Genomic DNA, 10801 nt, shown 5'->3' on the forward strand with positions numbered 1-10801 from the left:
TTAATTTATTTTTTTATACAGCAGGTTCTTATTAGTTATCCATTTTATACATATTCGTGTATACATGTCAATCGCAATATCCCAGTTCATCACACCACCACCCCCGCCCCCCACACCACTTTCCACCCTTGGTGTCCATACATTTGTTCTCTACACCTGTGTCTCAATTCCTGCCCTGAAAACCGGTTCATCTGTACCATTTTTCTAGGTTCCACATATATGCATTAATATACGACATTTGTTTTTCTCTTTCTGACTTACTTCACTCCGTATGACAGTCTCTAGATTCATCCACGTCTCTACAAATGACCCAATTTCGTTCCGTTTTAATGGCTGAGTAATATTCCATTGTATATATGTACCACATCTTCTTTATCCATTCCTCTGTCGATGGGGATTTAGGTTGCTTCAATGACTCGGCTATTGTAAATAGTGCTGCAATGAACATTGGGGTGCATGTGCCTTTTTGAATTACGGTTTTCTCTGGGTATATGCCCAGGAGTCGATTGCTGGGTCATATGGTAATTCTATTTTTAGTTTTTTTAAGGAACCTACCTAATGTTCTCCTTAGTAGCTATATCAATTTACATTCCCACCAAGAGTGCAAGAGGGTTCCCTTTTCTCCACACCCTCTCCAGCATTTGCTGTTTGTAGGTTTTCTGATGATGCCCACTCTAACTGATGTGAGGTGATACCTCATTGTAGTTTTGATTTGCATTTCTCTAATGATTAGTGACATTGAGCAGCTTTTCATGTGATTCTTGGCCATGTGTACGTCTTCTTTGGAGAAATGTCTATTTAGGTCTTCTGCTCATTTTTGGATTGGGTTGTTTGTTTTTTTAATATTGAGCTGCAAGGGCTGTTTATATATTTTGGAAATTAATCCTTTGTCTGTTGATTCAGTTGCAAATAATTTCTCCCATTCTGAGGGTTGTCTTTTTATCTTGTTTGTAGTTTCCTTTGCTTTGCAAAAGGTTTTAAGTTTCATTAGGTCCATTTGCTTATTTTTGTTTTTATTTCCATTTCTCTAGGAAGTGGGTCAAAAAATATCTTGCTGTGATTTATGTCAAAGAGTGTTCTTCCTATGTTTTCCTCTAAGAGTTTTAGAGTGTCTGGTCTTACATTTAGGTCTCTAATCCATTTTGAGTTTATTTTTGTGTATGGTGTTAGGGACTGTTCTAATTTCATTCTTTTACATGTAGCTGTCCAGTTTTCCCAGCACTACTTATTGAAGAGACTGTCTTTTCTCCATTGTATATCCTTGCCTCCTTTGTCATGGATTAGTTGACCATAGGTGCGTGCGTTTATCTCTGGGCTTTCTATCCTGTTCCATTGATCTATATTTCTGTTTTTGTGCCAGTACCATATTGTCTTGATTACTGTAGCTTTGTAGTATAGTCTGAAGTCAGGGAGTCTGATTCCTCCAGCTCCATTTTTGTTTTACCCTCAAGACTGCTTTGGCTATTCAGAGTCTTTTTTGTCACCATACAAATTTAAAGATTTTTTGTTCTAATTCTGTTAAAAATGACATTGGTAATTTGATAGGGGTTGCATTGAATTTGTAGATTGCTTGGGTAATATAGTCATTTTCACAATGTTGATTCTTCCAATCCAAGAACATGGTATATCTCTCCATCTGTTTGTATCATGTTTAATCTCTTTCATCAGTGCCTTATAGTTTTCTGCATACAGGTTTTTTGTCTCCCTAGGTAGGTTCATTCTTAGGTGTTTTATTCTTTTTGTTACAATTGTAAATGAGAGTGTTTCCTTAATTTCACTTTCAGATTTTCCATCATTAGTGTATAGGAATGCAAGAGGTTTCTGTGTATTAATTTTGTATCCCACAACTTTACCAAATTCATTGATTAGCTCTAGTAGATTTCTGGTGGCATCTTTAGGATTCTCTGTGTATAGTAACATGTCATCTGCAAACAGTGAAAGTTTTACTTCTTCTTTTCCAGCTTGTATTCCTTTTATTTCTTTTTCTTCTCTGATTGCCGTAGCTAGGACTTCCAAAACTATGTTGTGTAAGAGTTGTGAGAGTGGACATCCTTGTCTCGTTCCTGATCTTAGAGGAAATGGTTTCAGTTTTTCATCATTGAGAATGATGTTTGTTGTGGGTTTGTCGTATATGGCTTTTATTATGTTGAGGTAGGTTCCTTCTATGCCCACTTTCTGGAGAATTTTTATCATAAATGAGTGTTGAATTTTGTCAAAAGCTTTTTCTGCATCTATTTGAGATGATCATATGGTTTTTATTATTCAATTTGTTAACATGGTGTATCACATTGATTGATTTGCGTATATTGAAGAATCCTTGAATCTCTGAGATAAATCCCACTTGATCATGGTGTATGATCCTTTTAATGTGTTGTTGAATTCTGTTTGCTAGTATTTTGTTGAGGATTTTTGCATCTATATTCATCGGTGATATTAGTCTGAAATTTTCTTTTTTTGTAGTATCTTTGTCTGGTTTTGGTATCAGGGAGATGGTGGCCTCATAGAATGAGTTTGGGACTGTTCTGTCTTCTGTAATTTTTTGGAAAAGTTTGAGAGGGATAGGTGTTCGCTCTTCTCTAAATGTTTGATAGAATTCACCTGTGAAGCCATCTCGTCCTGGACTTTTGTTTGTTGAAAGATTCTTAATCACAGTTTCAATTTCATTACTTGGGATTTGTCTGTTCATATTTTCCAGTTCTTCCTGGTTCAGTCTTGGAAGGTTATACCTTTCTAAGAATTTGTCCATTTCTTCCAGGTTGCCCATTTTCTTGGCATAGAGTTGCTTGTAGTAGTCTCTTAGGATGTTTTGCTTTTCTGTGGTGTCTGTTGTAACTTCTCCTTTTAATTTTAATTTTATTTATTTGAGTCCTCTCCCTCTTTTTCTTGATGAGTCTGGCTAATGGTTTATCAATTTTATTTATCTTCTCAAAGAACCAGCTTTTAGTTTTATTGATCTTTGCTACTGTTTTCTTTGTTCCTATTTTACTCATTTCTGCTCTGATCTTTATGATTTCTTTCCTTCTGCTAATTTTGGGTTTTGTTTGTTCTTCTTTCTCTAGTTCCTTTAGGTGTAAGGTTAGATTGTTTATTTGAGATTTTTCTTGTTTCTTTAGGTAAGCTTGTATTGCTATGAACTTCCCTCTTAGAAGTGCTTTTGCTGCATCCCATAGGATTTGGGTCATTGTGTTTTCATTGTCACTTGTCTCTAGGTATTTTTTGATGTCCTCTTTCACTTCTTCAGTGATCTCTTGGTTATTTAATAACGTATTGTTTAGCCTCCATGTGTTTGTTTTTTTAAGATTTTTTTCCCTGTAATTCATTTCTAATCTCATGGCATTGTGGTCAGAGAAGATGCTTGATATGATTTCAATTTTCTTAAATTTACTGAGGCTTGATATGTGATCCAAGATATGATCTATCCTGGAGAATGTTCCATGTGCACTTGAGAACAAAGTGTAATCTGCTGTTTTGGAATGGACTGCCCTATAAATATCAATTAAATCTATCTGGTCTATTGTGTCATTTAAAGCTTGTGTTTCCTAATTAATTTTCTGTTTCGATGACAGTGTAAGTGAGGTGTTAAAGTCCCCCACTATTATTGTGTTACAGTCGATTTCCTCTTTTATAGTTGTTAGCAGTTGCCTTATGTGTTGTGGTTCTCCTATGTTGGGTGCATATCTATTTATAATTGTTATGTCTTCTTCTTGGATTGATACCTTGATCATTATGTAGTGTCCTTTCTTGTTTCTTGTAACATTCTTTATTTTAAAGTCTATTTTATCTGAAATGAGTATTGTTACTCCAGGTTCCTTTTGATTTCCGTTTGCATGGAATGTCTTTTTCCATCCCCTCACTTTCAGTCTGTATGTGTCCCTAGGTCTGAAGTGGGTCTCTTGTAGACAGCATATATATGGTTCTTGGTTTTGTATCCATTCAGTAAGCCTGTGTCTTTTGGTTGGAGCATTTAATCCATTCACGTTTTAGGTAATTATCAGTATGTAAGTACCTATTACCATTTTGTTAATTTTTATGGGTTTGTTTTTATAGGTCCTTTTGTTGTCTTGTATTTCCCACTTAGTGAATTTCCTTAGCATTTGTTGTAGAACTTGTTTGGTGGTGCTGAATTCTCTTAGCTTTTGCTTGTCTTTAAAGCTTTTGATGTCTCCATTGAACCTGAATGAGATCCTTCCTGGGTAGAATAATCTTGTTTGTTGGTTCTTCCCTTTCATCACTTTAAATATGTCATGCCACTCCCTTCTGACTTTTAGAGTTTCTGCTGAGAAATCAACTGTTAACCTTATGGGGGTTCCCTTGTACATTATTTGTCATTTTTTTCCCCTGTTGCTTTCAATAATTTTTCTTTGTCTTTAATTTTTGCCAAGTTGATTACTATGTGTCTTGGCGTGTTTCTCCTTGAGTTTATCCTGTCTGGGACTCTCTGCGCTTCCTGGATTTGGGTAGATATTTCCTTTCCCATGTTAAGGAAGTTTTCAACTATACTCTCTTCAAATATTTTCTTCAGTCCTTTCTCTCTCTCTTCTCCTTCTGGGACCCCTATCCACAACATAATGTGAATATTGTTGTGTTTAATTGTTGTCCCAGAGGTCTCTTAGGCTGTCTTCATTTCTTTTCTTCTTTTTTCTTTATTCTGTTCCATGGCAGTGAATTCCACCATTCTGTCTTCCAGGTCACTTATCCGTTCTTCTGCCTCAGTTATTCTGCTATTGATTCCTTCTAGAGTATTTTTCATTTCAATTATTGCAGTGTTCATCTCTGTTTATTTGTTCTTTAATTCTTCTAGGTTTTTGTTAAATATTTCTTGCATCTTCTCGATCTTTGCCTCCATTCTTTTTCTGTGGTCCTGGATCATCTTCACTATCGTTATTCTGAATTCTTTTTCTGGAAGGTTGCCTATCTCCACTTCATTTAGTTGTTTTTCTGGGGTTTTCTCTTGTTCCTTCATCTGGTACATAGCTCTCTGCCTTTTCATCTTTTCTATCTTTCTATGAATGTGTTTTTTGTTCCACAGGCTGCAGGATTGTAGTTCTTCTTGTTTCTGCTGTCTGCCCTCTGGTGGATGAGGCTATTTAAGAGGCTTGTGTAAGTTTCCTGATAGGAGGAACTGATGGTGGGTAGAGGCGGCTGTTGCTCTGGTGGGCAGAGCTCAGTAACATCCACAGCTGAATTTTTGATAAGGATTACATAACAGAGAGTTCAAGGTTATCTTTTCCAATAAGAAGCACTGGGAATGGTGATAGTTCATCTTGTTGATTAACAACATATGCTTTGCCAGTTGGTGAGGTGAGAGGGGAAGGAATTAATGCCTATCTCGTAGGGGGCTGTGATGATCAAATGTATGTCAGGCACCCAGTTCAGTGTCTGGCACTGAAGAAGACAGTAATAAACGGAAGTTCCTTTCCTCTACCTTACCCCAGTCCCTACTTCCCAGCTCCTGCCCCTACTCCATTCTCACACATCCTCCCCTTTCCATTTCACCACAGCCGGTACTCCTCCCCTTCATAGGCCAAAAGAGACAGCAGTTTCCATGGTAATCAGCATACTCATTAGTTCAGAGTTTATTGGTCCTTAAGTGTCTGCCTGGACCGGGGTCCTAGCTCACATCAGAGGGAGCTTTCCAGTGAGCTCAAGGGCTGTTGAGAAATTGTCAAATACAAGCCATTATATTCAAATTTTCCTATTTAGAAACAACAGCATACAATGATATTTTGGTGTAAAGAGAGGAGTTGTGAGGAAATCCTCTCATCCTGGATGTTCCAGATCCTCACAGCTCCTAGGCATCTGGAGAATCACTCCCCAGCCCTCACAGATTCAGGATTACATCGCTGGGGTGTAGGTGTTGGAGTGTGAGTAAGGAGGCCGGGAGATTGAGCAACAGGGAGCCAACCTCACTGAAGGTATTCTGGGTATCTTTCTGAGGATTTTTTCTTTCCTCATCCTCCCACTTGTCCCTCCAGCCTCTAAGGTCATAAGAGTTTGCTCCTCTGTTCATGCTGGGTTTCTATACTGACCCCAACCTTGTCCTTGACTGTACTCTTATGCTTGAACTGCTTTGCTCATTCGGTCAGCCACCATTTATCAGTCCTATGAGATGCCAGGCACTGTGCTAGGCACTGTGGGTATAACCATGAACACAGTAGACAAAGATCCCTAACCTCAAAGAGGTTACAGCCAAGTAGGGCAAGACAGTCAAAGAACAAAGAACTGCAGAAACGTATGGTTTCAAGGTAATGGCTTTTTCTGCAATTTGCCTGGGCAGAAGAAAAGTCTAATTTAGAAATAACACCTATCTCTTCTTTAAGCCCGTACGTTATTAGGGCAGCATCTTCTGGAATTATAGGAAAATCAAATGTATAGACTATATAACTACCGATCTCACTACATCGATAAGTTCTGTTCACCGAGTACTTTCTCTCTTGTGTGTGTACCCTCTGCTTTTGGAAACATACCTTGCATGGAAGAGTTTGTACATGGTTTCAGAATTTTATTGTGATGATGTTTGTCTACTTTGCAGATTTCATGGCACGTAGCACAGCTGAGTGAAGGCAGTGGGGCAAGGTTTTCCCTGGTGAAAATGAAGTGCTCTTTTGAGCATTTCTTACATTTCATTGATTTTCTGAGGTGTCCTTGTATTCTTACAACTAAAAGTACATAGGCATGGCTTAAATACTTCTTGACATTCACCCCATGGTTAAAAATATTGGCCATCCTACGGGAGGGATATTTAAATGGAGGGTTCCAGGAACAAACCCTGCTGATGTGAGATACATGACAATCTCTTTAAATTCACACTCCACACGCCCTCATAGCATCTTGCCATTATTGCAGTCTAAAGGTTAGCCTGAGCGTCCTGCATCTCTTCGTGTCTAAGTTTGCAGCCCCAGGAGAGACAGAAACAGCTCTCAGTGCCCGTGAGGTCATGGTGTTCCAAGCTTCTCCCTTGTTGGAAGCACCAGAGTCCCCAAAGCAGAAGAGGAGAGGACGCCTATGTCATTTTAGGGTCATTTTAGGGCAGTACTTTAAAGGATGTTAAAGTGAATCCTGTATGTTAGGAAAAATATCTCTTACACAAATATATTTATTTGTCAAAGGTGTGTATGTGTGTCTGTGAGAGTTGAGTGTATGTGTGTGTGTGCATGTGTCAATACTGTGTGCATGCACAGTGTGTGAGAGTGTGTGTCTGTGTCCTATCTCATCATGTTCCTGTTCTCCAAACATGGCAAGGTGTGTACTGTCCCACTGTGTCTCTTTGGGACCAGAACTGCATGTATCTAACCTTGAATTCAACTTCCTCCATGAGCCCCTTCTCCCCTCCCTGGCAAGAACTGGAAGACAGGACCTAGTGAGGGGTTAGAAAAATGCAGAGAAATAAAACTGTGCAGGAGGCGGCAATGAGGATGAAAAACCGTAATTCCGACTGGAAGAAGAGTAGAACCACTGTTGGCGTCTTGTATTACTCTTATGAATCTGGATGCCTCCTCTATGCAGAGTTTAAGTCAAAACCCCAGGCTTAATACTAAAAAAGGAAGCATAGTTTGGAAAGATAGTTTTGAAAAAAATCAAGGAAAATTCACATAAGTCTTAAGAAAGTGGTTTCATTCTATGATACATTACTGAGAAATAAAGTTCTTAAATCTGTATAACTGTTATCAGGCAACTTACAGGTGTTTCGTCTAGTACTGGGACATAAGAAGAATAACTGGAATAAAAGGAATACAGTAGCTGGCTTTAAATTAGAGCTTTTTAAGGAGAAAACTGTGACAAGATTGTATGCCCACTCAATGAGATTTATTTTCTAAGCAAGAGCTGTTTGAAGATTCAGAATAAATATGAAAATCTCTTCCCAATAGGGGGTGAACCTGCTTGCCCTAAGGCAGTTTTCTTCTCTGAAACAGAAGCATATCCATATAGTCTTTACTCTAATGTATATTCTTTATATCTTGTACTTAGAAGGTGATAATTATGCCTTGTATATATGATTGTGTGCCTTGCAATAAAATAAGAACTGTACCTAAAATTAAAAAAAACAAAAAAACAAGGAACTTCAAAATATCATGCAAAATTAAAGCTGAGCTTTGGAACAATCTTGCTCTTGACTAGGGTTCCAACCCTGTTTCTCCCTTTTTCACTCCTAGTCAATGGTGTATATACTCAGTGTAGCTTCTCCTTCCTCCTCTGCTAAGGGATCACATGCGTTCACGTAGGAGAGTGTGAGACTCGTTACTGTCACCAGTAGCATGAGGTTAGATGTAAGGGTGAGTCTTCTTGGAGAAATGGCCATGTGAGCCCCTCAAATCCTGGTATCCCTTTGGAAATAGACAAGGTCTCTGTTGCCCACCAGGGCAGAGGAGAGCGGCCATCTCCAGTCCTCTGGCACCTTCCAGCTGAGTCAGTCTTGGCCTTTCCTGCCCCCATCCCTAACGTCTGTTTTGGTCTCTTGGTCAGCCTCCATCTCCTGATCATTCTTAGTTTGCCAGCTGTGAGAAAGGGAGACTGGTACTTGAACCAGAAAGCCCTGCCCAACAGCAGAAGAGTTGGATGGGATGGGTGTGCATGTGAAGTGTGCAGGAAAAAAACCCTAGCATAGTGAGGACACATTTGAAAGAATTTAACTAAACTGTTAAGTGCAGAAGATGGGAACTACCATGATCTCTGGGTCAGCTGAGTAATTGGAGGTGACCCATGGGCCTTCGTAAGTCACTGAGTGGGTTCTGTTCTCTGGATGTGACAGAAAAAGTCAACTGCTGACCAGGTGACCCTGGGACTGAGGGTTGCCAAGATTAGCAAATAAAGACACAAGACTCCATTAAATTTGAATTTCAAATGAACAATGAACAATGTTTTAGTATAAGTATGTCCCATGCAATATTTGGGACATACTTATACTAAAACATTATTCGTTGTTTATGTGAAATTCAGATTTAACAGGCATCCTGTATTCTATTTGGGAACCCTATGGGGGTGGGGTAAAAACTGCTATCTTAGGGAAAAACTAGCTTTGTTTTTTGTCCGCTTCCAGGGGAGTACAGTAGGACCAGTGGAGAGCTGGGCCTCGGTCTGAGAGCAGGAAGAAGGATTTCACTGGCAGGGCACTCGATGACAGCCATGAGGAGCCCTCTGTGAGTAACTTGGAATTAGAAATTTTGGAGATTCCTTCCATCTCTGACAGTCTCTGAGCCTCAGACTCTCTAAGGATTTTTATAGGTTGGGGTGGGGGGATGATGGAGGAGGATAAGACTAAGAATTAGAAGCTGCCAAAGAGCCTTCACCATTTTTCTCTTTGGTGTTAGGATGGTGGGATCCATGCAGATGCACCAGCTGGGCACATGACTTTCTCTGTGCAGATGGGAAGTCAGAGTTTCTATAATATTCCAAATATTCCTGCTGTCATTGATTCTGCTCTTATGTTTTTGACACCCATTTTCCAAGGTAACACTGCTTGGTGGGAAACCCATCCCAGGGCAGGCCCAGTTGAACTCTGGGCTTTCTTTCTTCAGTGCCCATCCCCTCCTCTTAATGACAGTGACAGCAGCAACCTACATGTGAACACCATTTCACAGCTCACAAAGTGACTGACCATCCGTTCCTTGTCTGGATTCTCACAAGTCCGAGAGGGAGTATTCATCTCCTATTTACATTTGAGGAAGACAAACCCCAGAGATTTGCCCAGTGCCAGGCAAATGGGTCAGGCCTCCACCTGCTCAGGCATTTTTATAATGAACACCAGTGCGTGCCTGCCATGTAGCCTGTGTTAGGGTCTGAGCACGTGAGAAAAGTAAGACCCAGTGCCACCCAGTTTCTGCCCTTGAGAGCTCCCAGACCAGGGCAGGAGCTGGAGAAGTCAAGGTCTGTGGATGGACAGATGCATGAAGAAGGAAGAATAACAAAACCCAAGTCCTCAGGACTGGGCTGAGTATGAATGAGAATCGCCCTCAGGGCCAGCTCTGTGGAGACAGAGACTACTCAGTGGCCAGGCATTCTTCCTCTGTGGCGGGCAGAGGGTCCTCTCTTTTCGGGCTGGCTTCAGTCTCCACTTGCTGCCTTGCCTCTGCCCCCGGACGTGTGCCTGGGCCCCGTGTATTTGGCCCACAGCCCACCTGGGCCAGATGGAGGCAGCTTCTCCTTGACAGGGAAGTGCAGATCTTTTCCCTGCTAGGCTCCCCAGGGCCTCTCGGAGCCTTCTCCTTCCCCGCCCCAACTCCCATCCTTTTGTCCAGTAGAATCTTTCCTGGAATTCCAATTGGAAGCAGAGTAAAAGAGAGCTGGTGCTCTCTTTCAAGTGGGAGCTGGCAACTCCATACCCCTTTGCTCAGCCCCCGCTGCAGTTGCCCCTGTAGCAGGTTTCTGGAAGCTCGGGGTCAGCAGAACACACTTTAGAAACCGGCAGCTAGCTTCATGTGACATCACAGGGCCTGCTTGCTCCACAGGCACCTCTCACAAATGGTGGCCCGAGCTAAGCTTCTAATTTGCTCTGTCAGCCTTGCAAGAAGTCTCGTCCTCTTGCATTTCCTTCCCTGCTATCCACCCAGAGACCGAGTCAGAACCTTGGCCATTACCAGTGGCTCCTGTCCCCAACCCCTTGCACACCAGAGGGCCAGGCAGGACTGTTTCTTTTCTTTTTTTTTAAATTTTAATTTAAAAAATTTTTATTGAAGTATAGCTGATTTACAATGTTGTGTTAGTTTCAGGTGTACAGCAAAGTGATTTGGTTATATATGGGTATATATAGATACATATATATGTGTCTGTGTGTATATATATATATATATATATATATATATAT

Source organism: Balaenoptera physalus (genome assembly GCF_965194825.1).
Source record: "Balaenoptera physalus genome assembly, chromosome: Y".
Taxonomy (NCBI): domain Eukaryota; kingdom Metazoa; phylum Chordata; class Mammalia; order Artiodactyla; family Balaenopteridae; genus Balaenoptera; species Balaenoptera physalus.